This window comes from Rhipicephalus sanguineus, chromosome 5 (genome assembly GCF_013339695.2).
Source record: "Rhipicephalus sanguineus isolate Rsan-2018 chromosome 5, BIME_Rsan_1.4, whole genome shotgun sequence".
In the NCBI taxonomy this organism is placed as follows: domain Eukaryota; kingdom Metazoa; phylum Arthropoda; class Arachnida; order Ixodida; family Ixodidae; genus Rhipicephalus; species Rhipicephalus sanguineus.
In genome coordinates, this window is record NC_051180.1 from 40071838 (window position 1) to 40099162 (window position 27325).

General features: G+C 45.5%; 1 protein-coding gene across 4 annotated transcripts in view; it reads left to right on the forward strand.

The window, feature by feature from the left end:
* The window catches only part of LOC119393528 (sex peptide receptor), a 199512-nt gene that overhangs the window by 71590 nt on the left and 100597 nt on the right, over positions 1 to 27325 (forward strand). For all 4 annotated transcript variants that reach the window (XM_049416272.1, XM_049416271.1, XM_049416273.1 and 1 more), the window contains one exon: positions 3965 to 4035. The gene's annotated coding sequence lies outside the window, so the exon portion shown is untranslated. The remainder of the gene's footprint in view (positions 1 to 3964; positions 4036 to 27325) is intronic.

The window sequence follows — 27325 nt, forward strand, 5'->3', positions numbered from 1 at the left end:
ACCCCGAGTGCAATGCCCTGCGTACCGTGTCTTACTCCAAAGCAAACCTCGAGAGTACGGAGACACGCGATCACATCCTGCCGCTCTATACAAGCGAATGTTTACGGCCTCGGTTATATACCCCACGTTTTTTATCCAAGCCAGCCCATAACGTCGACGAGGAATGGCGATTAAGCAGTCTCTATACGACGGCAAGCCGTGACGACGGCCAAAAAATGCAATATCCGAGCTCTTTGTGTTCAGGCACCACGTAAGCTCGTAGGAAGGGCAAGGCCAGAGATCTAGCGCCTATGTGCCTGGTTTGTTGACCGAAAATAAGAAAGATATACAGCGGGACATAACGACAATATGTGGGGAAGCTAAGCTACTTAGGGCAACGCCCTAAAAATGACCGCGGCATTTGTAAACGAAAAGGCATCAGGGGATGGCAAGGAGACCAGCGAGGATCTAAAGAAGACAGCGCGAAGAGGCGAATACGAGAACCCTTCCGAAGCAACGAGACGTGGCGGAAAGGCACATGGCATTCGGGAAACGGAAATCGTCTGGCTAATAGAACAAAAGTGCGTGAATAATGAGTGAGTAGAACGCTGCCTTATAAGTCAAGGTGGGGGAGAGCTGAAGAGTGGCGATGGTACTCGGCTAATGGAAAGGGCATAGCGGGCAATATGCCTGATGGTCAGTGATCAGGGAGGTGATATATGCTGCGGTGACTCCGCGAGGCAATCGTGGAGGGGGCTCCTCTAGGCCTTAAGGCAATGTGTCATTTAGGCGCTCATTACGGTGATGGGTTAAGACAGTCCGTGCCGGCTTCGGTGTGCCGTACGCAGTGTTGGGAAGAAAAGAGGGGATGATGTCTCAGGCACGGGCGTGCGACCGCTCATAACGATGACTGCTCACTCGTGGAAGAAGATTGCCTCCGTGCTATAGCGTCGGTGCTGTGCGTCTTCCAGTACGTGAGCATCGGGTCGGTGCCTGCTGCGTCATTAAGGGACGCGCGTGTAGATATAATCAACGTTGTAGCTGAGGGCTGGCCGAATAATGAAGAACCAGAACCTATTCGCAGCGAAGAAACCGTGTTTACAATAAAACGAGGCTAATTCACAAAATGGAGAGTAAGAAACGGCTTATTATGCAACAAAAACTTGAAAGATGAGAAGGAATGTAAGTGCGTTTATTCCCGTTTAATGTCTGGTGTGTCGTGTTTTTTTTTCTTTTTTTACTCGTTTTATTTCTCGCCGAAACACAGAAGAATGATATGGCCGGTCTGTTCTGACTTCTTGAATAAGGCGAGATCATTCGTTGCTATGGTTGGGATTGCAAAACCGGTGAAAGCACGCATAGATAAAGAAAGGACGTTATGTAAAAGCTCTTTCCAAAGTGAAATTTTATTTGATTCTCCAAAAAAGTGAATGTACGCAAAAATGTACAGAAATACGGGAAGATGAAGAAAAAGGGGAAAAAAAAGCCCGCCCCACGGTACTCATTTATCAAATTGCGCATATTTCACGCTCGTGGCGCGCAGTTATTTTTTGTGAACGGGAGTTTCTCTTTTCTCGAGTTTCGTAAGGAAACATAAAGCATTTGTCACCTCGAATGCCGCCTTATCGTTTCTCTTAGACTCACATATCTACATTTTGCTGCGCAACGACAACTGTTTTAGTGTAAAACTAAATTCTAGTTGTCTCCACTTTTTAAAGGGACATTGCGCTATCGTCTTAGTGTCTAGCGTTTACAAAGCCGCATATGCCTTATAACCTGTGGTTTTTGGAAAAATAAACACAAGAATAGTGCCCCTTTTTCCTCCCCTCCTCATGTTCCTATATAGCGTACTCTATCCGCGTATATATATATATATATATATATATATATATATATATATATATATATATATATATATATATATTGTTGAACTGCAGTGAAATATTATTGGTCACCATCCATCCAACTAACACTTTTTGCGGAGCTTACAAAGCAGTCAGCTGATAGCTGGGAAATTGAAGAGTTCAATAAGGTTTTCCGAAAGCCACTATGATATACTTCGCCTGTCAAGAGTATAACATTCCGTGTCAAAGAACATCGCTAGCTTTACATCATTAATGGAATAGAGGAAGCAAACGAATTTTAGACATTTCTACTGCCTGCAGCGAGGCTTTGAACGTCTTTCCCAAGATAAATTCTCAATGACAAACACAACAGCAGTAGCATTAGTCAACTGTAAAGCCTGAAAAATATGGCAGGCTTTGGAGACACACCTCAGGAAAACGCTCGGTTTACGTCTTATAAAATATTGGACGGGGGAGATAGGAGAAAAATGAAGAAAGCTCGGCATCTGAGGAAGCGAAGATCAACCCCCCCTAGGTGTGGGTATGTCAGAGGCACACCCACAGGATTTATGGCGCCAGTTGGACCGGACGCACTACATCTTGCAAGGAAAGTGTTTTGTCCGAGGCTGTGTTCCCCAGAGAATGTTTCGGCGCCGGGCGTTCTTGGCGGGTACAATTCAATCGCCTTTTGAAAAGCAGATTGCGCTTTGAGTTTGGAAAATTTCTGGATACGCGGATAGAGATTTTATTGTCTGGAACTTTATCTTTATATCGTGCTAAAATCATGACATTAGGAAACAGCCGTCATTTGCGCAGACAAATACGTGAATATGCACGGAAGCTTCCCCAGTTAAGGAGGAACATTCGAAGGACGTTTAAGATAACCTGAGCTATGATAACGGTCACCTCTGAATGGTCACTTCAGGTCGCACTGCAAAGTTCGAGGGCGCAGGTTTATTTCTCGGCCCATGCGGCTGCATTACAGGTGGAGGGGTGTGAGGGGGGGTCAAGGCGCCGGGTCAGGAAGAGGGGTGGGGGGGGGGGGGGTTCGGCACAATGCAAGATTAGCCGCGCACTTAGATTAAGGTGCACGTTAAAGAATCTCAAGTGGTCGAACTTAATTCGGAGCTCCCACTATCGCGTGTCTCATAGTCACACCGTAATCTTGGCGCGTAAAACACAGGGAACAATAATTAAAATAATGAAATATCGCGTTCTTGTCAAAGTTTATTTCCTTTCCTTTAATGACGCGCCATGATGACAACAGGGTGATGCAGGTGGCATAACCAGCGTACAAGATGCCCATTGGTCCATATACGAGGGAGCTCAGCTCTGATCAGTTTGCTGTCATGCATTGCCATGTTCTCCTTCGTCATGCACGCCCATTCTCCCACGTCGTCGTCTCAACTGACTTTCTCGTGCGCAACACTGAGATTTCATAACTCGCAGTATATACACCTCACATTCCGCAGTGTAACAGCAGTGTATGTACTGCGTGCGCAGTACATACAGTACATACATGTACGGCATGCGCAGTACTGCACACGCCATAGCAACATCGCGTATTCGGAAAGCACGAGGTCATGATATGCTTAAGTTAACAATGTTTTCGAAAAAACAAACAAACAGAAAATGCCAACGTGAAGCTCAGTATACCATACGGACGCATACAACCGCAGTGCCTGCATATATTCAGGAGATGTAAGCGCATATGAGGATATATCGCCAGGAAATACGCAGGGAGGGCAGCGAAGGCGAGACAGAAGTTGATATATAGGATTTAGAGATAAGTGTGGTTGAGGGGTCTTGTGAAAGAAGTAGACAAAGAAAGAAAGAAAGAAAGAAAGAAAGAAAGAAAGAAAGAAAGAAAGAAAGAAAGAAAGAAAGAAAGAAAGAAAGAAAGAAAGAAAGAAAGAAAGAAAGAAAGAAAGAAAGGGAAGGATAATTCATGTTTCTTCAACAAACTAATGCTTAAAGTATCATTCGGAGAAAAACGTAGTCGAGATAATTGTTGTAACTGAGCAAGAATATACAGCGTTTCTTAATACGCACGCGCTTAGGTCTGGTAGACAAATCATATATATATATATATATATATATATATATATATATATATTATATATATATTTCTTTTAATGCAGGGCCATCAACCATCGCTGTAGTACGAGTGGCTCACGCAGCTCGAGGATTCTGAAGACCCTGCGCAATCAAGGTAACCCGAGCTCATGTTTATAAGTGGCAATGTTGCAATGCAATGTTGCAGTGCAATGCTATTTTATTGAGCGTAATAAGGTTCAACAGCGTCATATAGCTTTACGCTTGCAGCGCCAGCTTTTCTCTTCAAGAAGTGTGTGTAATCAATGCGCAAAATAACCTTTATTGCTTACGCTTTGCTTTGCATTACAGTCCTTCTATTAACATTTAATAAACATATTTTTGAGAATGTCGAGAACTTAAGCCATTGGGTCATGTTGATGCAGTCGTATGAAAGCGTCGACTTCTTTTATTGCGATAGCAATTATATGGACAGTCTCGGCTGGTTTTTGCCGTCGCCGTCGCCGCCGTCATGCTGCGTATATGTATAAGTATGTATATATACACCAATATCCCAAAGAAAAATAAATCAGAAAAATGATTCCGAAGCGCGGAATCGAACCAGCGACCTCTCAATTCGCAGCGGGTGCGCTAAGCACTACTACACAAAGCGTACATCCCTCACTCGCCAACGGCGAGCGTTATTACACACCCTTTACCGTTTGCGGTCCTCCGAGACGGAGGCGCTTATAAGCGTTTCTTCATTACCAGCGAGATGGCGCTAGGAGCGCGACGACTGGCGCACTTAAAGGCGTCGGCCAGCTCTCTCGCTTTATTCTTATATTTGCGCAGGGCGAACCTTGCCCTTCAGCTGTCTGCTCACGCGGGCGCTCGAACAAGCTACCGCGGTGTTCACGATTCTCAGCAGATGGAGCTACGTGGTAGCTCTCACCGCGCCTCGCGTACGTGTAGCTAAAAGCGTTTCAGATGTCGTGCACGTAACGTACGTGTACTTTTCACGTTCGCGTACGAGAGGTCCCTACGTACGTGAAATTAAAACTGTCTAGTAGCTACCGGGTAGTGATGGACGCACGGTAGTTGCAGCGCGTCCATCACGGGCCGCTTTTCTTGCTATCGCATTCATTGCTTCGCCCTTGAGGGCGAAACTGTGACTTTTTTATTTTAATCACGAACCGAGCGCTTGCAGGATCTGTAGGTCTTTGTTCATCATTTGCATATGTCACGGTGGTCACGTGCTTGTTTTACGACATCGTTAGGTATTGTGTGCAGCCTCAAATGCAAAAATAACAGGGGCATGATGATTGTAGAAATTAATAAGTTTGAACATCCGGCTTTCGTTGAGGAATTATAAACCACTCACTGAAACTCTAAGCATGTTTAGAGAAATAATACAATAAGTAGGTGGTTCTCCTTCAGCCGTTGATATTTGACCCCTGCAGACTGTTTAAGGACTACAGATTTCTTCAGCGAATCACACTGGCGCCTAATAGTGGGAATCTGACATGACTTCGTTTTAATATCGCTCCTGCTCAATTACATAATTCCTAGCGACGGAAATATTTCTATTTGGAGCGTATGAGTCGCTGTGCGCCCTGATAACACTGACGCGATCGTGTTGTTTGCGCGTAGGGGGAAAAGCATAAAATAGAGGAAAGGCCACGAGATATGCCACGCATGCGTCCGGTTTGCTATCTTGCGCAGGATGAAGAAAATGAAATGACGAAAAGAAAGGAAGTGTGGCGGTGTCTTAACACGTGAAGAATATGCAGCAGGAAGGAGACTGAATTGCATTTCTATCAGATTTGACAGTTATAAGCACTCAGTATATACACATTGTAATTTAGATTTGGATTCTTATTTTCTCAGTCATGCTTGCTCGCAGGCTGAAAATCTAGTAAACACCAAGTCTAGCACCTCTAACACCTTAAACGGTTTTCATAGGCAAGCGAAAGTATTGAGACAGTTGATGTAGACATGTATATCCAATAAAACGATCTTTCTTCTTGTTGAAGAAGGGCACTGAAAGCGCCTCATGGAATTGTTCTTTTTCTGCGCTCTTCATTCTTACAATCCACTGAATACTGTGTATCGACACGGAAAAGCTTCTTCACCGAAGACGTCAGCATGTCCTGCATGCCGTGTGTGAACGCTGGCGTGTATTCCCAGTGGGCTCCCACATTGCCCAAATGCATTCCTCTCGTCTCCATGTTGCGTAAAGCGGATCGCAATGGGTCCACTTCCTTCGTCCCAGACTACCCTGCTGCTTTCCCTTTCCTGCCACCAAGCGTCAGCGTGCAGCGAAATCCGGAGCAGCCGTCGAGGCAAATACGTCGGGTGGATTGACTTGGGCTATGGCTAGCCTGAACTGCTTCAGACCGAAGTCAGGTTATCTGTAACCCTCTCCAATCTAATCGATCTCTGCGACTGGCTCAAGTGCACCGCGGCTCGTCTGCTTTCGCCCTCAACATTATCTCTGTGCCTTCACAGCATCCCTTCCTTTCCCATAGATCCCTTTTCCTTTCGCTGTCCTCGTCTATCCTTCATTCTTCCCCATCACACTGTCTTCGCCCATCGCTCCATCACTGCTGTTTTCACAAGGGAGTAGGTTCCCGCCGCCTTGATTCGATGTCCAAAGGCACAACTCTATTGACCAAGCACGGCTCGCTCGAAACCTGTTGTCTCGCCCCAGGCTGTCACCCACGGATTGCGCCCGCTAGCTGAACGGCTCTTTCCTTAGACCAATCCCACTCACTGGCCTATCACACATATACGTACTTAATGCGCGAGTGTTGTCAATGTAAACAACAGTCGCTCGGTAGAACAAGCCGTATAACTCGTACGGTGGCCCTTGTACGAACAGTACGGCTCTGTAAACACTTGAAGCACAAACTTTTACACGAAGTGTGAAAGGTCTTTTTCTTTGTACGTTCTTCTACGGATACGCAGTTAACTTAATTACTGACCCAGCTGATGCAATGTACGATGAAATATTAAGCTATGATTGTGCGTAGATCAAGGACATTTGGTGGATATAGTCATAAAGAGAAAGATGTGATTTTTTTAAAGCGGGTACCTAATAAAGATTGCTGCGGCGCAGCATACTTGCTGTTCTATTTGCCGCGTGTGACGTGCGATAAGCTCATGTTTCAGATTGCTGAAGCTGAATTCAAACTTCTAAAAAAATATTTACGCAGACCACCGTTTAATTTTCATTTCTCCACGCTATTGTTCTGGCTCAGCAAAACTGAAAATCCCCGAAGGCCCAAATTAAATATATTTACTAAATAACCGATAAATCAAAATCAAGCTAATGTTATTTCGTTGTGTACCATATTATCAAGTGTCTGTCTTTTCTTTTCTTGCGCATTATTCTTTACCTGTGAATCTTATCGGAGGCTTACTGAATCGTGGACATCGTTTGTCACTGGCACGCTAGAACGCGCATGCGCAAACCACACCTAGATGCGAAGAAAGTGAAACGACATAAAAAAAACACGAAAACATGCTTCAACGTACATCGCATGCAATGCATGCGCGTTTATACACTTTCTGTTTACGGATACTAATACCTCGACATAATAAGTTCAATGTCGCAGATAAATTTAATCATGCCTGCCCAATTTTGCATTTTTCTCTCGCTAGGCTATGCGTTATGGCGCTGCCGTCGCAGGGGGAACCTGCTACAGTGGCACCATAACGAGAAGAGGGGAATGAAGGGTAGAATTCTATCATTTTTGCTTTCCCGTTGCCGTTTTGGGATAGCTCACGTAAAGAAGGCTCTCGGATAGCCTGGAAACATTCGGTAACAAAAGGACTGCAAACGACAGCACAACGAAGTTTCTTTAGGAAAATGGAACAACAAGAAAACTCAATGGAGACCCTATATAATAAACATAACAAAACAATGAACAAACTAAGAAATTCGTGCTGTCATTCGAGATTGGCATTGTCATTTTAAAAGTTTGCAGCCATTAGCGCATAAGCCATAGATGTTTAACACGTGTCGTGGAATGTCTTGCGAAAAATTGCGTGCCCTCAGAGGCGGTTCTATAAGTGTCGGCCTTTCCTAGATGGAACGGGGCAAATCCTACATTAATCCGATTAAAGTTTTCGAGGCAGCCAGATAAATGTACGATTGCGTCGAGAGCACCATTTGGGCATGTATCGCAGTCCAGGCTTTCTTGAGCGAGGAATTGCGAACAGCGTCAGTTCACGCGAATGCCTATAAGAATGACTACAGATAAACTTATATAACAACGGACTAGGTCATCACATTCGTCATCTTTTGGCACGTTCTCCTGCTTAATATACGGAGATGTGACGATTTTTTTCTTTAGCTTTGCTCGCCTTCCCTTCACTATCTCACACTAAGCACGGAAGTATGACGATGGGGAGGCCCCGTCGGTTTCGAAGCCATTTGTCAAAGTCAGAGTAGGGAGAGCAGTTGAGACACGCGTTTGCATATCGTCCGGAGAACGGGAGAGAAGAAGTGAGGAAGGAATCCGCGTCACGAATTCCTCCATTCCCCCAAAGTCCGTGACACTCGCGCAGACCACAGCGAACCGATTGTTACACAGAGTCCGGCTGAAAAGGCAATCTGTGCTCTCGCACGCCTACTGCTGCTGTCCGAACGCCCATCGCGCCCAAAGATCCGGTCTCCGCGTGCAAGTTCCTTTTTCCTCTTTTTTTTCAGCTTCCAAAGTGGCGTAACGACAGGAAACTCTTTCGTCGTCGCATCCCCCGGGCTTACCCATTGATCGCCCTGTCGGCCTCCTTTTACCGCATCGCGCTTGCGCCCACGACTGGCTTACGTCATACGGGAAACAGCTCGTCACCTACTCCTTCTTAATCTTCCTCCCTCCCACTCTGCACCCTATAGTCTGGTTCTTACTTCGCTTTCGTCGATGGACCCCACATTTTCCTTTTCTTTTTCGGGCAAGTTTCGCAACAACAATGGTTCCACTTCCCCAAAGACACGTGTCAGATTCATGGTTCTCTGAACGACAAAACTACGTGTTTTCGCGTAAATCGCCGCTAGTTCGAGTCACAGGTGCCCGTGGTCCAATCTCTACGCACGACAGCCGCGTCTCCCGTAATGACACGATCGGTGGCACGATAAACGTACCTCTCTAATACAGAATTTACAAAGCGCGGCGCCTTTGTAGATTTCAGAGGTGTTACGAGTTCAGAACTTCTTGTCACTGAATGTGCAACGAGACATCATCGTCAGTTGCGCAAAAGCACCCTACCATCGCCTCCATCCATGGGGTGCCCACGTGTGCCTCCTTATTGAAGCAGAAGAATATACTATTGTCGTACTTAGTTTATTTATTTCTGACTATGCAGAAAATATTCGCACCTTCCCTTGCTCGCACTTGACTAACTCCAAAGCGCTGCTTGCTTGAAAAGAAAGGTATCATACGCTATGCTACCAGGTTTGTCCCACTTGCACCAATTCTTAGACCTTAACCATGATCATATTACGAAAAACGCTTTAGTGCGAGACTTCACATTGTAATTATCAGCTGGGACGCTTGAACGTGAGCCTAATTTCATAAGTACACAAACGTTTTTATTAGAGCGCAGCCCTTAGGCGCCCGTTCCTGCGTCGAGCGGCATCGCCATTGGCGTCGGCGTAACCAATAGACACGAAAAGATTAATGAGAAAAAAAAATATCCAGAGTCAAATAGGATTTGAACCAGGGCTCTCTGCATGGCAGTTCAGTATTCTACCACAGAGCCACGAGTCTATACAAGCGTCACGGTGGGCAAGGAATCGCGTTAACCTATGTAATATAGCGTGGCAGAAGAGTAAAATAACAACCACGAGGCGTCACACAATACAAATTGCGCAACGAGTGCGTGGTTTAAAGCTTCCCACCCACTGCCAAGTGCTCAGCCATAATTCTTCATTGTCATCAGTCACATTATCATTAGGATCAACAAAGTGTACATAATACCTTAGAGATGCGTAGCGGGTACCTCGCTTACCCGGAGAAAGACGAATAATGGCGTATTGGGCGCTGCCCTCTTCACAGAAGTTATGATTTATGGCGTAGTAGATACCTTGCGTGTGTACTTCTATTAGTTTCCCGAAGAGAGTTTAGAACGAGCTCTAGAAAAGCCTCTCTTCGAGCTTTCGCTGGAAATGGGCTGCACGTTCCGCGCAGGCCTGCCGTTTTAGAGCGCAGTTCTTAGGCGCCCGTTCTTGCGTTGAACGGCGTCGCCGTTGGCGTCGTAATCAATACAATCAATATAGTCAACAAGGACGAAAGAGAGCAACGCTGAGTCTGTCGATATCACGAACCACTGGTCTCTAACCTCGTTTGTTCCCCCATCACGAGCGCTGGCCCCTCGGTCGGAGCTCGTGCGCATGCAGGGCTGCCACGTGCACTACGGCTGCCTTCGCTTGTCGTAACGGGGCTGTCGGCGTTTCGCTGGGTTCGCGACGCCTACAATGCACAGAGTGGTGTGCGTAGCACTCGTGTGCTGGGAGTTTCTGTGGCAATAATAACGTAACGAATGTTACATTGCTATGACTGCGGAAAGCCAAAACTTCAAACACAGTTGGCGTTGCCACAACACGAAGCGGCGCTCAGAATTTGCCTTAGGCAGAATCGTAGTCGTCGGTTAATTTTATTTATTTATTTATTTATTCATTAATTTATTTATTTTATTTATTTATTTGTTTTTTATTTGTTTTATTTATTTATATTTCGCCCTTACCAAAATGATTGCTGTGGAGGCGATTGAAAGGGGCACGATCATTGAGGAAAGAAAGGAAGAAAATAAAAAAAAGAAGTTGAAGCATACAAGTGCACATTGTTTTGCACCATGGCTCAAGAACAGAAATGAAAAAAAAAAAAAAAAAACAGAGCGCGGTGTCACCGATCGGAGCTACTGCAGGGCATGTACATCGGAGGAACAAACTTAGACGCCACCAGAATCTGCTAGCGACTGCCAGTAAGGAGAACCAAGGTACACACAACGATGATATGCTTCTAGCTAGAGAAAAGGAAACTAAAGTTCTGCGCCGTCTGCAAAAGGGCTGAGCAGGCCGGCAGTTCGCGTGACTGGTTTCACATTGGGCAGCTTGAATGGACTGAGCGAACAACAGTGAAGAAAGGGTTCTGTATATATATTTTGTTCTTGCTCCAAGAGTAGGCAGTCTTCGTGGGGTGCGTGTCTCAGGCATGCCGCACTGCATTGCGGCAGTGGTGGTTTTACTGGCTCGGTTGGCGTAAACTTCAGCCTGGCTTTTTCTCATCAACACTGCGATACCCACTGCCCGCTACAAAACACGACACGCGAGCGGAAAACTGCGTCAGACTACTTCGACCCGAAAACGGGGCGTTCACTGTTCATTTTTCACTCACTGCGTCCTGAACCGATGGTGTACCATCGAATGTAGACGAGGTGGCTGAAAAATATGAAAATAATGACCACGCAGATTGAAATTCAGTGTGGTTATTTTGCCATATGTGTACATTGACCTGCTATTGTTGAATAATAATTGTTGGGATATTACTTTCCAAAATCCCTTTATCATTATGAGAGACTCCGTAGTGGAGTGCTCCGGAAATTTGGACTACCCGGGGTTCTTAACGTACACCTATATCTAAGCACACGGGCCTCTAGCATTTTGCCGCCATCGAAATGCGGCCACCGCGGCCGGGATTTGATCCCGCGACCCTCCGGTCGACAGTCGAGCACCATAGCCACAAGACCACTGCGTCGGTTGATACTGCTGAGTAGTGTACTGTTTTAACGGTGTAGTGCGGTGCGTTTCCAAAAAAAGAAAAAGAATAGCAGAACGAAACTCTTCTATAAGGGCCAGTCCTGTAGCCAGGGGTGGGCGATCGGGGCAGCCCAACCTCCCACCCCTGGCTGCGGGCCTGTCCCACGAAATGTTGATGGAGTGGGCTGTTTTACCGAAAATAAATACGTATTTTTCTCAAATAGTCAAGGCCTTCAGCCAGTGTCGCCCTCCCTCCCCCCCCCCCCCCCCCCAAAAAAAAAAAAATCCTGGTTACGAGGCTGATAAGGGCGTTTAGTTTGTTTCCCTAGCATCCTAGCTCTCAAGCAAAGCGCCTTCACAAAAGGCGGATCCTGTTCCCAATAGCAATTTATTAAATAACAGGCAATACAAATCGTGAGTGCGATTCGCCAGACAACAAACACTGCACGCACCTCTCCGCTCTGCAGTATTGATTCTCAAGACCTTGGCAGCGGAGGCGATAATCAGGGAATGCGGCAGCAGCAAGACCGCGCAAGATAAACAAACAGCATCCTCCGGCATCTGCGTCCCAAGGAGGCCTTGACTTTGAAGGCGCGCTCTTTGTATATATAGTCTGATCCGGACACCTCTGCTTCCGGCAAAGCTTCGCACTTGCCTTTCTGCAATGACATTACCTTTTCGCAGGCAGCAGTTGTGACTCATTGTCAGTGCATGTGAAACTAAAGGTCTGCAGAAGAAATTTGGGACAGAAGAGGTACGGACCAAAATAACGCTTCCTTAGCCTTGCATCTTAGCATTTTGCGAGACAAACATTGACAGCTAAAGTACTCCAACATATACATTTGGGGCAGAAGTGCAGGGGAAGTTGAGAGCTTGAAGAGATGAAAAACATTTTAACAGGGGGTGTCGCTATAGCTGGCTCCAGCAGCACTCCCTGTTCAAGAATATTTCGTCCCAGTATATTCTTTGTATTACAAGCTTCTGTGAAAGTGCGTACAGTGAGAAGAGTCACGTATATTTGTCATGTGTGGTGACGCTGGCGCAGGCCCTCAATAAAAAAAAAGAATTATGACGTATTGCGATGTTACATGTATCTTGAATAAAGCGTGCCTGAACGGCTTTACGGGTTACATACGCCATCTTAGCGGTGCTAAGTCGATTGAGCGATACATGCGCTTATCTGAACCAGCAGTTTGTATACCTTAAAATTCTTTAGAGTTGGTGCCACCGGAAATTATTTCTTACGGAAACAGTCTTTGGAAGAACAAATGGTAGCCACCGGGACATGCCGCAGCGGTCACCACGTGTTAGCCTGCCCGTAGAGTGTTTAAGTACTCGCGAACACGGTGTTTCATTACACGCTAGAAAATCGTGCACGGATATAGGGCGGAGATTAGTAAACGACCACCACAACATTGGTGGCCTCGAGCAAAGAGAGAAGAACAGGAATGAAACTGTCCTCACAATATTGCGTTGACGTAGGGGGGTACTTGAAAACGGTCGATCAAAAATAAGAGAGGGCCACCAGTTGCTAAATTGTGCTATTAACCCACTTCACTGCAGCTGCTGCTGCTATATTCTCTTATCATTCATTATCTTTGCGCGAACTTTAGTTAACAAGGTCAGTGCCGTCACTGTCACTCTTTAACAGAAGTGGGGCAGTATCCCTCGAAGATATCATCATCGCGGAGAAAGAGAAGAAATAAAGAAGGCCGGGATATGAACTACAAAAGAGTCTGGTTGGCCTGAGCACATTGAAGAAAAAGAGGAGGAGGAGGAACAGAAAGAAAGGCAGGGAGCTCAGCCAGACGCGCGTCCAGTTTGCTGCCCTACTCTGTTGTTGTTGTTGTTGTTGTTCCTCAGACTTCGGGGGATAGGCCATGAATCGGACGGTGCCTTTCTTAAAGAATGAATTCACTTCCTGAAGGAAACGGTTTTAAAAATGAATAGTTTATGCGTTACACATTAACAGTACAACTTCATAAAGCTTAAGGAGAAAAAAAAAACGAAAGAAAAACGGCCAAATATACATGTATATACAGCTGTGATTAGGGAAAGAAACGTTCGAAAAAGAAACTGAACTAAGTTACACTTAACATTCAAATCTTTTAGACTTGTAGGAAATTGCATACAGCGTCGAAAACACTCCTGTGTTTAAAACCAAGCACGGTAGCACCAAGTGGAAGAACCACCGGGGGGAAAGGTACTAAGGGTAGAAAAGAAAGAAACAAGACGTAGGAACGTGCTATTGAGTTGAAACATGCGTGCCTGTCCATTACATGCCTACACTCGATCACTTAGCCTGGTCGATTTTAAAAACTGGGAACTGAAAGAAAAGCGAGAGGAATGACGGGGGTGATTGTGGGCGCCGACAGAACCACGTAGTCGGAGAAATACGCGCAAGCCAGGCGTTTTAAAAAAAAAAATGCGCGTAAAGGTTCTATATTACAACAGAGGCCACCAGCTCCAACCACGCAGGAGCCATACAGTAATGCCTAGCTAGACATGTTTAACAAACGGTAGCGCCACCACGTACGTGTTGTATCGTGCACGTTTTTAGTCCGGTACGCGACACCTGGTCCAGTCAGCCATCACGTTTGAGCTGAGGTGCGCACGCGGTTTCTCGCTGAAACGATGTCATGTGTTACGGACACGCTGAAGCCCGGTCATGTAAGAAGGGGCACGTTTTTGGCTCAAACTGCTCCCTATGCGTTGTCGTCGCCAAGCTCATCACGCGTTGTTCGAACTTGTTTCGTCCCCTCGCTAGACCGGTCGTTACGGCGCTGCTGCCGTGAAGGAAAACTTAAAAATTGGCTGCCCACACAATAGAAGCTTTGTCAAAGCAACATAAGTTTTTCTGAGTAGCTTCGCATGTCGTATTCTTTGTTACATATTTTTTTTCTGTTCATACTCAAAAGGACGAAACATGCTTGCGTTATTGCAACTCCTGAAGAGCTTAAACTGGAAAGCAAGAAGCGAGGGACGAGGACTATACATAGACTTTAATTCAGCCATACAGGGCAAAAACTTTCTGCATCTGGAAATGACAAAAGCTGGCGCTCGCTTTCGGACGCAGCCCCTATGCAAGTTTCTGCCTGCTGGCCCTTAAAAACGCCCGTATATAATACTTATATGTACGCATGAAGCAACACGGCTCTGTTTGGTGGAAACGTCCGCAAAGGAGGAGACTTCTGAAACGGCTCTTGCTCAACGCACAGCCTTACATTATTATTTCTTTTCTAACTAGAACGTCGGTTCTTGAGTATGCAATCAAGCGTAAACATTTTCCGGACGAATTCCTAACCATTAAAGAAAACGCAAAGCATGGTGCTCGTGTATTTCGTAACGTTATGAGCTAGCCAAAGGAGAGAAGAAAAAAAAAACAAGGAAAAGCACTCCGTTTCACAACCTAGGCGACAATGCTTTGAGACCGTTGAGCCAAGGAGCGTGCCTCTTTGTGTGCAGACATTTTTGTTTTTAACTTGCACGGCTCGTAGTACGTCTAAACCGTCACATCTTTGGCGAATCGCGAAGAAGCTTACAGTTGTCTAAAGCCTCATATTTAACAAGAGATATACTGCATTAATTGAGACTGGTGACTGACAACGTCTAGTTCAAATCTCTAACGTATCCTAATCTTTAATGATTAATATTGACTTATTACATGTTCTGCTTGCATGATTGTCTGGATGAAGCAAATGTTACATTTCTATATAACAAAGAAGTCTCTGCAAAATTGCGACAGCATAAGAAGGCTGAAGTGTTGGCTTTTATCTTTATTTAGCTCAGTTCATTTGTTCGAAGTTATTTTCGGTGGGATTATTTTTATATATGTATATTCATTATCCCTACAACATCTTGCGTTATATCATGCATACTTTCGACCAGTTAGTGTCACTGCTTGATCTTCTAGTATTTTCTTTTATTCGGTATGTCATAGCTTTTGCCGCCAAATTCTTGGCCCATCGCCGTAGTAAGTACGTGCCATGAAAAATAGATAATCATCATCAAAATCAATATCATCATCATCGTCATGAGGAGGCAGCGAACTCCTCTTGAAGTCCGTTCTACGATCAGCCTTTCCAATTCGAGCTTCGTGGTTATTCTGGCCAGGGGCGTAGCCAGAAATTTTTTTCGGGGGGGGGGGGTTCAGCCATAGTTTATGTATGTTCGTGCGTGCGTTTGTATGTGTGCGTGCCTATATACGCAAGCAAAACTGAAAAATTTCGGGAAGGGGGGGTTGAACCCCCCCCCAACCCCCCCCTTGGCTACGCCCCTGATTCTGGCGAAAGTTACAGACTTTTTCAGCGAAGTGTTCAGTCCCTACATCTAAACAGCTCATTCAAGGCGTAAACAGCTCAAGTGGGCTCACTGATATATACACATTGAAATTACATTGAAACAATAGTACGCGACACTGTAATATGGTCGTCTTATAAGAGCCGGGAAAGGCAATGGTGGCCAATATTGGAAATCGAAGTAGTAAGTAGGATCACTTACACGTTCTGGAACAATCGATTCAGCACGAGCCCATATAAAAGCGGTCGAACAATATCGGTGATATTACAGAAGAAAGGAAAAATCAACCATTTATTTCGACATGGACTCTTATTAAAAAGGTTTTTGTGGGTAAAAACAAGCCCTCAAAAGCTCCTCACTCGTTTTTGTTCCCACTTCTTCCCTTGAATAAGATTAAGGAATAAAAAGGCCACCTGAAGCAGCCCGAATGTTTTTCTGAGTAGTGAAAGAAAACAGCGAAAAATTCCAGTGATGTTGCTATAAGTTACTAAAACAAATGAAGCTTATTTCGTGTTTCTGCAACGAATCTTCATTTTAGTGTATGCCTTTATTACAGTTACCTCGTAACTATCACAACACATATTAAGCTGTTATGTTTTGTTTTATAAAAGGCGAAAGCCTTATACATGCCTCATCAAGCACGAAAGCTGACCGTTGGCGGCGTCGGGCGTCAACACGGAGTGGTGCGAAAAATCATCAACACGCGATGACGTCATCATAACGTCACAGGTCATCAAAGCTTATGGCATCAATGACGCCACATAACGCGACGTAACCAGACGACGTCATCACATGAATAGTCGCTTGGCCAAACGTGGGCCAGTCTCGGAGGCAGCATTGCAAAACCCCGTGGTAGGCAGAAAGCTGCAATGCCTCCAATCCTGGAGGCAGTGCAAAACCGCGTTAGTTGTCGAAAGCTTTAGGGGGAGGTAGATGCTTAGAATAATATAGAGCTGAGCTAGTTGGTAAGTATTTGTTCTAAAAGAACGGGCGTGCAAACAGGGACACAAGAAGGAAGTCAAGACAGCGCAAACACCGGCTAACAACTGCAAAGGCGCACAACGGCGGAAAAGAAAGAAGACACGAAAACTTATCTGCGCATGCACAGGCAATAGGTGAACGTATGAATTCGGCACGCGTGGGGGTCTACATGTAAGATAACTGTTAAAGGGACACTAAAGAGCAACACGAAGTTAATGCGGGACGAAAGATGGGTATTCGAGAATGCGTGTAGGTTTTTGTTCGGTGCAAAAAGATGACTTATTAGTGGAGAAATTCGTAATCAATGACCAAATATCTCTTCCTCAATTTCACTCGCCTGAAATTTGGCGCTGGAGCTGTGTCGTAACTGCGTTCATTGCTCTCAGCGAACCAGAGGGCGCCATGAAACGTCACAGCATGCGTAGGCGGCTGCTTCCGCCATATGGCTTCCGCTGCTTCCGTGTTTTCCGTCATCATGGCTGTGCGATTGATAGCGGTGCAAATTGAACCCGCTGAACCTTTCAACGAAGACCTCGCAAGGGAAATGGGTTTACATTTCAGCGACTTCAGCCAAGTGGAGCGCGATATACTTCTTCGAGCTCGCGCGGCTAGTGTTTTAGCGCACGCCGTCGGAGAGCGAAGCCTCGTTTTCGTCGACGGAAGGCGAGGCGGCCAGTCAGCCAAGCGACATCGTCGGTGAAGAGCTTCATTCGCGACTCACCCGTACTGAATGGTAAGTGCTAAAGCGTTTAACTGCCCACGTATTTTTTTCCGTTCAGGAAAAAGAAATGGTGCTTCTGCTAGGTGCCTCGGAAGTAGGATGGTGCGTCAACGCGACGAAGCGAGGGTTTACCTCTAGGGCCAGAATACCGTCCGCGTGCGCTGTGCAATCTTTCCTGCGGCTTCTTATTTACGCAGTATCAGGCCGATCTCACTGAGCCCAGTCCGCAGCGGTGTCTACGCCGTCGTGTCTACGAATGCGCCATTCGCGCTGAATGTTTCGTCACACGGTGCACTTTCGATCGCATTCGAGCCGCGATAGGGACCGCAACCGGGAGCGGTAAAAAATCGATTCCCATTGGACTCGATAACTGTCATAAGCGCATTGCGACACCCGTATTGTACGTCAATCGACACCAACTTACCCAGACCAGGATAGAACTTATTTATTACGATTGACACCGCAAGGAAGCTATTTAAGCAAAACTGCGATTCGTCCCAGTTGGAACAAATTCATTCTTCACTTAATCGCGCAAACACACACGGACAAGAAGAGACTTACGATTGCTTTACTTGCAAAAAGAGTTGTCGCTGATATCAGTACGTTAAGTTGTGTGCTCATGTGATGCAGTGTGTGCGTTTCATGTTTTTGGTGTTTTTAAGCTGTTCGAGCAGAACAGTGGGCTGTTAAATATGTGTGTATTCCGAAAAATAAATCAGTTGTTAGATCTCGCCTGTCCTCGTAAGTCTCCTCTTGTCCCTGTGTGTTTGCGCGAGTAAGTGAAGAATGAAGCTATTTAAATTTTCATCAAGGAATTAGATCTTAATCGGGCTCCACCTCGACCGAATGATCCCTGTTACCTTGTCATGCGCAGCTCCCGACCGACGATACCTTACGCAAAAAGGCGCCTATCTTATGAACGCAGCTTCTTATGAACACTATCTTATGAACGCAGCTTAACGTGAAATTTTTCAGCGCTTGTTTGGTGCTGTTTCAGGTGCGACTGCAAACATTGCATGGTACTCGACAACTTCAGCGAGGGGGAGTGCCTCTGCTATCGAGAGATGGAAGACCCTGTCACTGCTGCGCAGCCTGAAGGATGCGTCACAGAGAGCCCGGAGTTCCACCTCGTGTCTAAACATCGCTGTGCTCCGTACTTCGAACAGTTTGTTGACCAAGATCGACTGCATCAAGTTTCTAGATTTTAAACCGCATTTAACCGAGACCCTCATTTGCTGGTCGTACAACCCAAGGTCTAACAAAAGTATGTTGCATTACAAGAGCACCAAGTTTCTAGATTTTAAACTGCATTTCACCGACACCCTCGTTTGCTGGTCGTACAACCCAAGGTCTAACGAAAGTCTGTTGCATTACAAGAGCGCAAACTCCAAACTCATGAAGCGTGGCATCATGTCTAGCTTCCTCCCAACCCTGCAGAAATCATGTGCACACACAGCTGTAGCCAGTTTCAACAGTCAGCTTGAGTGCCTGCTGTCCACCGGTTACCCAGATCACATAATCTGCAGCACTTCTGAAAGCCTACTTCAGAAAATAAAATCCACCTTAAGTTATGCCATTTTTGCATTGCCTATCACACATCCAAAAGGTAGCAGAAAGGTACGGAATTTGCGTCGTGTTTTTAGTGTCATGCAAACATTAAAAAGTGTGCCCTCTGCTGACTAAAGGAAAAAACGAGCAAGGCTCGTGCACAAAGGACCACAAGAATGAGTACACCAAATGCATGTCAAATATTATTTAATAAATTCCTTTGTCCTGTGGTCGGTCGTACATTGGTCAAACCGGGCGCTGCTTCAATGAATGCGCACAGGAACACAAGCAATGCATGCGCCCTGACTCGGACAGTAATCTTGCCTTACAATGCCAGAACTGCGACAACATGAGCTGTTTTCCTCAGCTGGAAAAAACTAAATTCCTTTCTAATGCAAAAATGAGAACAGAAAGATGTCATCAAGGCTTCTTCATCGCAAAAAAAAGACAAAAAAAAATAAATTTCTGAGATGGTCACTCTAAGACGGACCCTTGTGGAATTGTAACGCGCCTGTGGTCTTGCCATATTTTCGCAGCCTGTTAGATTATCAGTGCAATTGCTCTCTGTAAACTCTTATAAATGTTCTACCTTCCAAGAAATAAATACACTTGAAAGTCTGCACTTCATGTGTGTGCGTGTTATATGTTTCTAACGTGTCGTCTTCCTCGTGCAGTTTAAACATTCTTCTAAATTTATGAACCAACTATACCAACATGCCTTACTTCAAAAGAAAGATTGCTCAATGGCTGCTTGGAGACCCATGAAAAGCATCATTCATAGGCTGGAGGCAACACTCAATCCAGAAAACAGCAATGCTGTGGCCAAGTCAATGTTCCCCTTTGGCTTGTCGCCAACAAGAGGTTGCCATCACCATGTGTACGTGTGTGTGTTAGGGCACTCGACTCTTGCTGTGATGCGAGTCTCAGAGTTCCGAAGCTTCACCGTGCAGGCAGTGGAGTGGCATGTGTGGCAGAGGGTCAAGAGCACCATCAGACATGTATAAAAGACGATGAAATAACTCGAAGGCGGAGCGTCTTCCGTATCCACACCGTCTGAAAAAGAATGTGCAAAATGTGAATTCTCATTAGTGCGTAAAATTACAAAATAAGGCTGTGCAATCATTTATTTCTTTTAGTGTGATTGCCATGCTCCTGCAGACAATATTGCTTACCGTCCAAGCATGCACTAATGTCATGCAACCAGCGGCTTCTGTTTACTTTTTTGTTAGTGCCATCTGGGTCCTGCAACATGAATGCAAGGGCCCAGATGGCACTAAAAAAAGTAAACAGAATACTTGAACAGTAAACGAATAACATGATTCGACTTTCGAATAGCTAGTATTCGAAGTTTCAAATAATTAGACAGGACGAATATCTAAAACAAGACAAAGTCCAATGGTGCCACGTGGTTAGGGCAGGGTGGATAAAACTAACACTGTCATTCAGCAGGCCTTTCGTTAATACGTTTACCAATATCCTGGTTCAAAAACGCGCGCATGTTTATTTTAAAGGAGATTATGTTATTTCCGCACTGTCAAGCTCTTCACAACTTCGCTTTCGAAATGATGACACGGACTTCTTGCGTAGTTTGGTTGCGCATGGCTCAAGCGCCATAAAACATTCTGGCTTTAGCCCGTGAAACCCTCAGCGATTGGCTTCACATGTTAAAATTTGTTCACGTTGTGCAGTCGCCACTGCCGCAGCACACCACTCGTTCAGAAACTCCCATCGTTCCGTCACGCAGTTAAAATGCTGCTGTGAACGGGAGCCCGAATATTTTTGAGCTCGGAGCACTCACGACGATAAAGCACATTACCGTTGTGAGATGAGCCATGTTACGCGACATAGGGGAAAAAAAGACTAGCAATACTGCACCCCCCTCTATTAGCCGTTGGGAGGTTAGGAGTGCCGCTGCTGACTGGAATGGCGGCTGTTCTATCAACATGCCTGCGCGCCCATGAAAGCGTAAAAAAAAGAAAACCTCCCAAACAAGCGCGTAATAAAGCTATCACCGCACCGTAGAGTCCCTCATTTTTCCTTAGTCTTGCCGTAACTGGCGGTACACGTTTTGTGTAAGTAAGATATATAAATAAGGGTAGCTCAGTGAGCGCATGTTTTCAACTGCAGGAAACACTGTAACGTCACGGCGAGAGAATCTGAAGCCAGGTCATGTGGAACAGGTTGTGTCTATGCATGACAATTTGTAGGCATTCGGTAGCAGTCACTCACCGTGCTTTATGTTCGAGGGCATAAGCAGATTTCATTTCTTTGTCCTTTCTTTAAAAATTTCAATAAATCTTTTGTATTGTATATTTTTCGCCACTGTTTGGCACTATTCGATTCGAGATAAAATTTCACCAGAAGCCCACCCATAGAAATTCTATTTCATCCATTCCGTCTATGCAACATGGGCTAACGTAAATTAATCAGAACCCACTTAGTCGTCACCCTCCCCTAGTCCAGGGTCCAAGCTGACTTGTATGGTTGGTATGTGGAGCCAGTGGCGTCCATATTGGTCCGGACAGGTGATAAATTAGGTGAGGAGACATAGTTGGTCTCAGGAGGGATTTGTTGCCGTCGAATTTATGGTGTGGATGGCGGTGACACATCGTCAATGTTAATCTGGAGGCCCTCATCTTTTTTTCCATTATAATGAAGTTCACTTGAACTCTACGTATAGCAAGAAGGTTGACACAAATGAAACTTGAATCATAACAGTATGAAACGTAAGTGGAAAAACTGATGAGCTCAACATTTTTCACTGTACGAATTCTATGAACTTCAGACTGCTGTTAGCAGAAATAATGCACACCTGTGTGTTGTGACAATCACTATGCAAAGAGGTTTACAGGCAGTTAATTATTGGTTGCTGCGGAGTTCCTCAAAGCAATACAGCACGTGTAATCTTTGGAACAATATTTAGACCAAGGAATAAGGGGAAAATGGAACAAGACACACTGTTTTGTTTATCTTGCCCCCCCCCCCCCCTGGTCTAATTGCTTTGTAAAAATGAACCAGTACCTTGCCCACTTTGCAACTATTATCTACTTTTCCATGCACAACACAACAGTTCTGAGATTATGGTGATGTTATTAAGATAACATCCAATTTTTTTTCTTGCACACTAATGAGGAAGCATGGTCACCTGAACTGGGCTGACACACTGCCTCAAAGTGCTGCCAGCCATGAGGAAACAGTGGGCGAAACTGGGCCTAATGAATACAACATTAACCTGATTGATGGACAGAGGTTTATTGAAGAGACTTGAAATGAAGTTAGACAGGAGCCTGTTTATGTACATTCATGTTGCTAAAATAAGCCAATGAGTACCTGACAATATACCATAACCTGAACCTGGGTTTAAAAACGTAATGCTTTCATTTGGTCATGCTGAAAGAAAATGAACGTTTCAAGTTTTGCGAACGAAATAATTGCGAGACACATTTTTTTCACGTCACAGAGTTTAGGCATACAGTTGTGACCAATGCACTATACTCACCAACACTTATGCCTCGCGCATGAACTTGCACACTTTTATAAAGTCCAATGCTGCGGCCAGTTGTACCACTTGCAGGGCACCGGGAAGAATCCTTTTGCTTCAGCAATCCACTGGTACTGACAGATAGGCAGCATCTGTAACAGGCCCAAACCATGTAGGCCCAAACCATCTATCTATCTATCTATCTATCTATCTATCTATCTATCTATCTATCTATCTATCTATCTATCTATCTATCTATCTATCTATCTATCTATCTATCTATCTATCTATCTCTATCTATCTATCTATCTATCTATCTATCTATCTATCTATCTATCTATCGATCTATCTATCTATCTATCTATCTATCTATCTATCTATCTATCTATCTATCTATCTATCTATCTATCTATCTATCTATCTATCTATCTATCTATCTATCTATCTATCTATCTATCTATCTATCTATCTATCTATCTATCTATCTATCTATCTATCTATCTATTCTATCTATCTAAGACCCTACGACTTTGTACTCTCCTGGCCGTTTCGTTAATGGGATGTGTATCGAAATTGCTATGGCCTAACATGACTGTATGATGAACATAAATGACAGGTAATAACATGAAAATAATGACGTGTGTCATGATCGGCATGATTTACATGCAGCGGTCATTGTGCTCTTGCGGCCATTTCGTTAAATTGATATATACCAAAATTCGTACTGCGTGACAAGAGCGTATGACGAAGGTAAGTGACAGATCTTAACATGCAAATCATGACATGCATGCCATGTACAGCATGCTTTACATGACATGGTCTCGGGGCACTCTCGACTGTTTCATTAAATGGATATATACCAAAACTGGTATCACAAAAGAATTCAGTATGACGAACATAAAGGACAGGTGGTAACATGAAAATCATGACACGCACGTCATGTTCGGCATGACATATTTGCCATGCTCATGATGCACTCGCAGCAGTTTCGCTAGCTTGACATGTACCAAATTTAGTATTGCATGACGTGACTGCATAACAAACATAAGTGACTGGCGGTAACATGAAAATTATGACAAGCATGTCATGCAGGGAATGGCTTATATGCCAGGCTCATTGTGCACTCGCGGCGGGTTCAACCGCTTGATATACACAAAAAATGGTATTGCGTGAAGCGACTGTACGACGAACATAAATGACAGGTGTTAACATGAGAATCGTGTCATGCATGTCAAGCAGGGCATGATTTACAAGCCACGCTCATGGTGCACTCGTGACCGGTTTGTTAGCTTGATATACACCAAAAATTATATTGCATGACGTGACTGTACGACGAACATAAATGACAGGTGGAAACACGACAATCATGGCATGCCTGTCCTGTAGGGCATGATTTACATGCCACGCTCATCGTACTGTCACGGCCGGTTCGTTAGCCTCACATACACCAAAATTGGTATTGCGTGAACTGACTGTACGACGCACATGAATGACAGGTTTAACACGACTATCGTGACATGCATGTCAAGTAGGGCATGATTTACATGCCCTACTAGCAACCTAGTTGAAAAAACAAACAAGAGGAAAAAGTGGCGCGCCTACTCGGTATACGTTTACGGTGGCGATCATAAGTGGGATTCGACACTCACCGAGACGCTGGTTTGCTCCTGCAAGGGCACCTGTGGCGGAAATGACTGGACGGCACAGCTGATCGGGAGAGGACTCCCCTTTTGAGCACGCCAAGAGCCTTCCCGAGCTCAGGATTGTACACATAATCCGATGGCGAGAAGTGCAGAGAACATAGCATGGGGTTCTCTGGCTCCTTCTGCCGTGTAATCATGGGCATAGCGTTGAGCCATTGCGAACGACGGGGCTCATCGCGCGGCACCACATGAAACGATACATTGGGTTGACACTGCCGCTGCCCTTGAGCCGACGCCTTGGGCCGTTTGTACAGCCGGCTCACGCCGTCGTCCACATCGCTTGCCTTCAAGCCGATATTTCCAAAGAGGAGAATGCGTTAGCGTATCCTCCGTTGGTGAGCATGGACGAGGTGCCCAATGGGGTCTAGAAATGCACCACGCAGTGACGATGTACAAGTCCCACGCTTTGGCGACTTGATTCCGAGAACCCCGGCGACGAGGTACGCGTTGAGTCCGGACAGTGGTCCGAAGGGTCGTTGACTTCGAAGATCTTCCATGACGGCCACTGTCTCGAGCACCTGGAAACGCTTGTGCTTGCGTTCATATGAAAAGTGGCCCTGGAGCGGTGAGAACCTTTCCAGCGGCTCCGCCTCACGTTCACAACGCCGCGCAGAAAAGGTGTTCGCGAATGCCCCGCCGGGCTTCCGCGTAACGCCACGATAACAGGCCCCATCGCTCACTCGACCAGGTTTACCAAGCACCTTCCAGGTATGCCGGGCTCAATGCTTCCGTGCAGTGCTAATAGTGCAAGAAAGGTTTCCTGCCCACAGGTCAACCTCAACGCACACCTGCGCCTGTCATTTTGGTATTTTTCAAACTAAACTTGACAAGCCACGCAACGAAACCAACGAAACTGCAACGCTGGAGCGCGACGCTGGCGAAGTGGGAGAAGCATGCAGGTTGTGCGCGGCGCAAATCCGAAACCACCACGGCCGCACGCAGCGCCATGCCGTTTTACAGCGAAAGCTGTTATGAGATCATTTCACCGGCCGTTTTTGGCGCCGTAGTTGTCCGCCGCCGCCGCCGCCGCTGCCGCCACCGCCGCCGCCGCCGCCGGTGTCCATAACCAGTATCGCTCGAAATAAGAAAAAAAACGGAATAAGAAAAAATTCCAGGATGGAACGAGGATCGAACCTGGGCCCTTTGCGTGGGAGCCCAGTATTCAACCTCTGAGCCATGCCGGTGCTTGAAACTGCATTGCAAAAAGGTCCTATACAGGCTTCATGTCGGGAAGGAACCACATTAGCATATGCAATATAGCGTGGTAGAAGAGTAAAATAAGCACCAAGCGTCGCACAACGCGAATTCTGTAACGAGGCGTCACACAATGCGAATTGCGCAATGAGTAGGTTGTTCAATGCTTCGAACCCATTAGAAAGGGCTCTGCCATAATTCTTCATCTTCATCAGGCACAGCATCAACAAAGTGCGCATAATGCCTTACATGCGTTTAGCAGGTACCAACGCTCTCCGCAGAATGACGAAAAATGGCACAGTGCCTGCTGCCCTACTTCTCAAAAATTACAATGATTTATAGCGTAGTGGTTCCTCGCAAGTGCACTTGTATTGGTTACCAAGGAAGCCCATAAGCGCATGATCCATTTCCTCGGGGTCTCAGTAATGTTCTTCGCCCCCCCTCCCCCTCCGTCTCTCTTCCACGTCAACGTATGTTATACAGCATGACGGGAGAGAGAAATAGCGACCGGGCGTCACCTAATGCAAATTACATAACTGGTGGGCCGTTTAAAGATTCCAACCCATTACAAAGGGCTGAGCCATAATTATTCATCGTCATCAGTCGTCGCGTCAACAAAGTGCACATAATGCCTTACAGACGTGTAGCTGGGGCCTCGCTCTCCGCAGAATGACGAAAAATGGCTTAGTAGGTGCTTCCCAACTTCACAAAAATTGTGATTTATGGCGTAGTGGGTACCTTTCTAGTGTACTTGTATTGTAGCCCCAAGAGAGCTTAACGGGCTCTAGAAACGCCGCTCTTCCAGCTTTCGCTGTGACTGTGCTGCGGTTTCAGCGCAGGCCTGGCGTTTTTTATTTCTTTTTTATTTTATTTTTGTGTTAGATTTGTACTTCCTTGAGTGGCATGGCTTAATTAGGTGCTGAGTACTGTTTATGGATGTTTAAGATAAGTTTCATCGCGCGTTTCTATTAGCAGCATTATATCACTGTCGGCCAATCGCGGCCCGTCTGCGTTTGTGATTTTGTATGTACGTCACGAGCGCCTAGTGCGGGAAAGCCGAGGGGGCGTCAGCACCCATCCTTCGGTTTTTCGCTATTTTCTCGCTTACGAAAGCTCTGCTGGCCGTAACAATGGTACCGTTATAATCGTAGTAAGATAATCTACCATCGAAGATCAACTTCCGGTTTCTCTTTAGTGTCCCTTTAAGACATTTCATTTCCTCTTTATGCAAGTTAGTCAATGGCTGGCTTACGCATGCGTTACCACTATTACCGATATGCCATGCCTCAATCATACGAGAATAAAGAAGAAATCAAATGCCTTAGCAGTTACTTCTCACCTAGACCCCCAGACGTACCGCATTGATTGAATGGTTCGCATACTGCCTGAGCATGCGCCAGGTATGTTTTTGTGCCTTGTTTCTTTCCCGCCCCGGTGTGCCTTTGCAGTTGTTAGTCGGCGTTTGTGGTGTCTTGACTTCCTTCTTGCGTCCGTGTTTGCACGCTAGTCTCTTAGAATGAGGAGGAATGGATCAATAAAATCGACTAAGAAGAAGAAGAAATTGGCTTTCGCCTTGGAGTCGTCTTAGATGAATGAATAAGGGTCCGTGTGGGTTTTTTTTTTTTTTTTTTTTTGCTCTGTGCTCCTTACACGTTGGAATACATAGTGAAACGGGAGGAGCACGTGCGAAACCATGTGATTGATTGAATGATTAGTTAATTAATCGATTTATTTTCTTCCTATGGCGCCAGCTAGGTACGTTTTCGTGGGAAGGAGACCGGT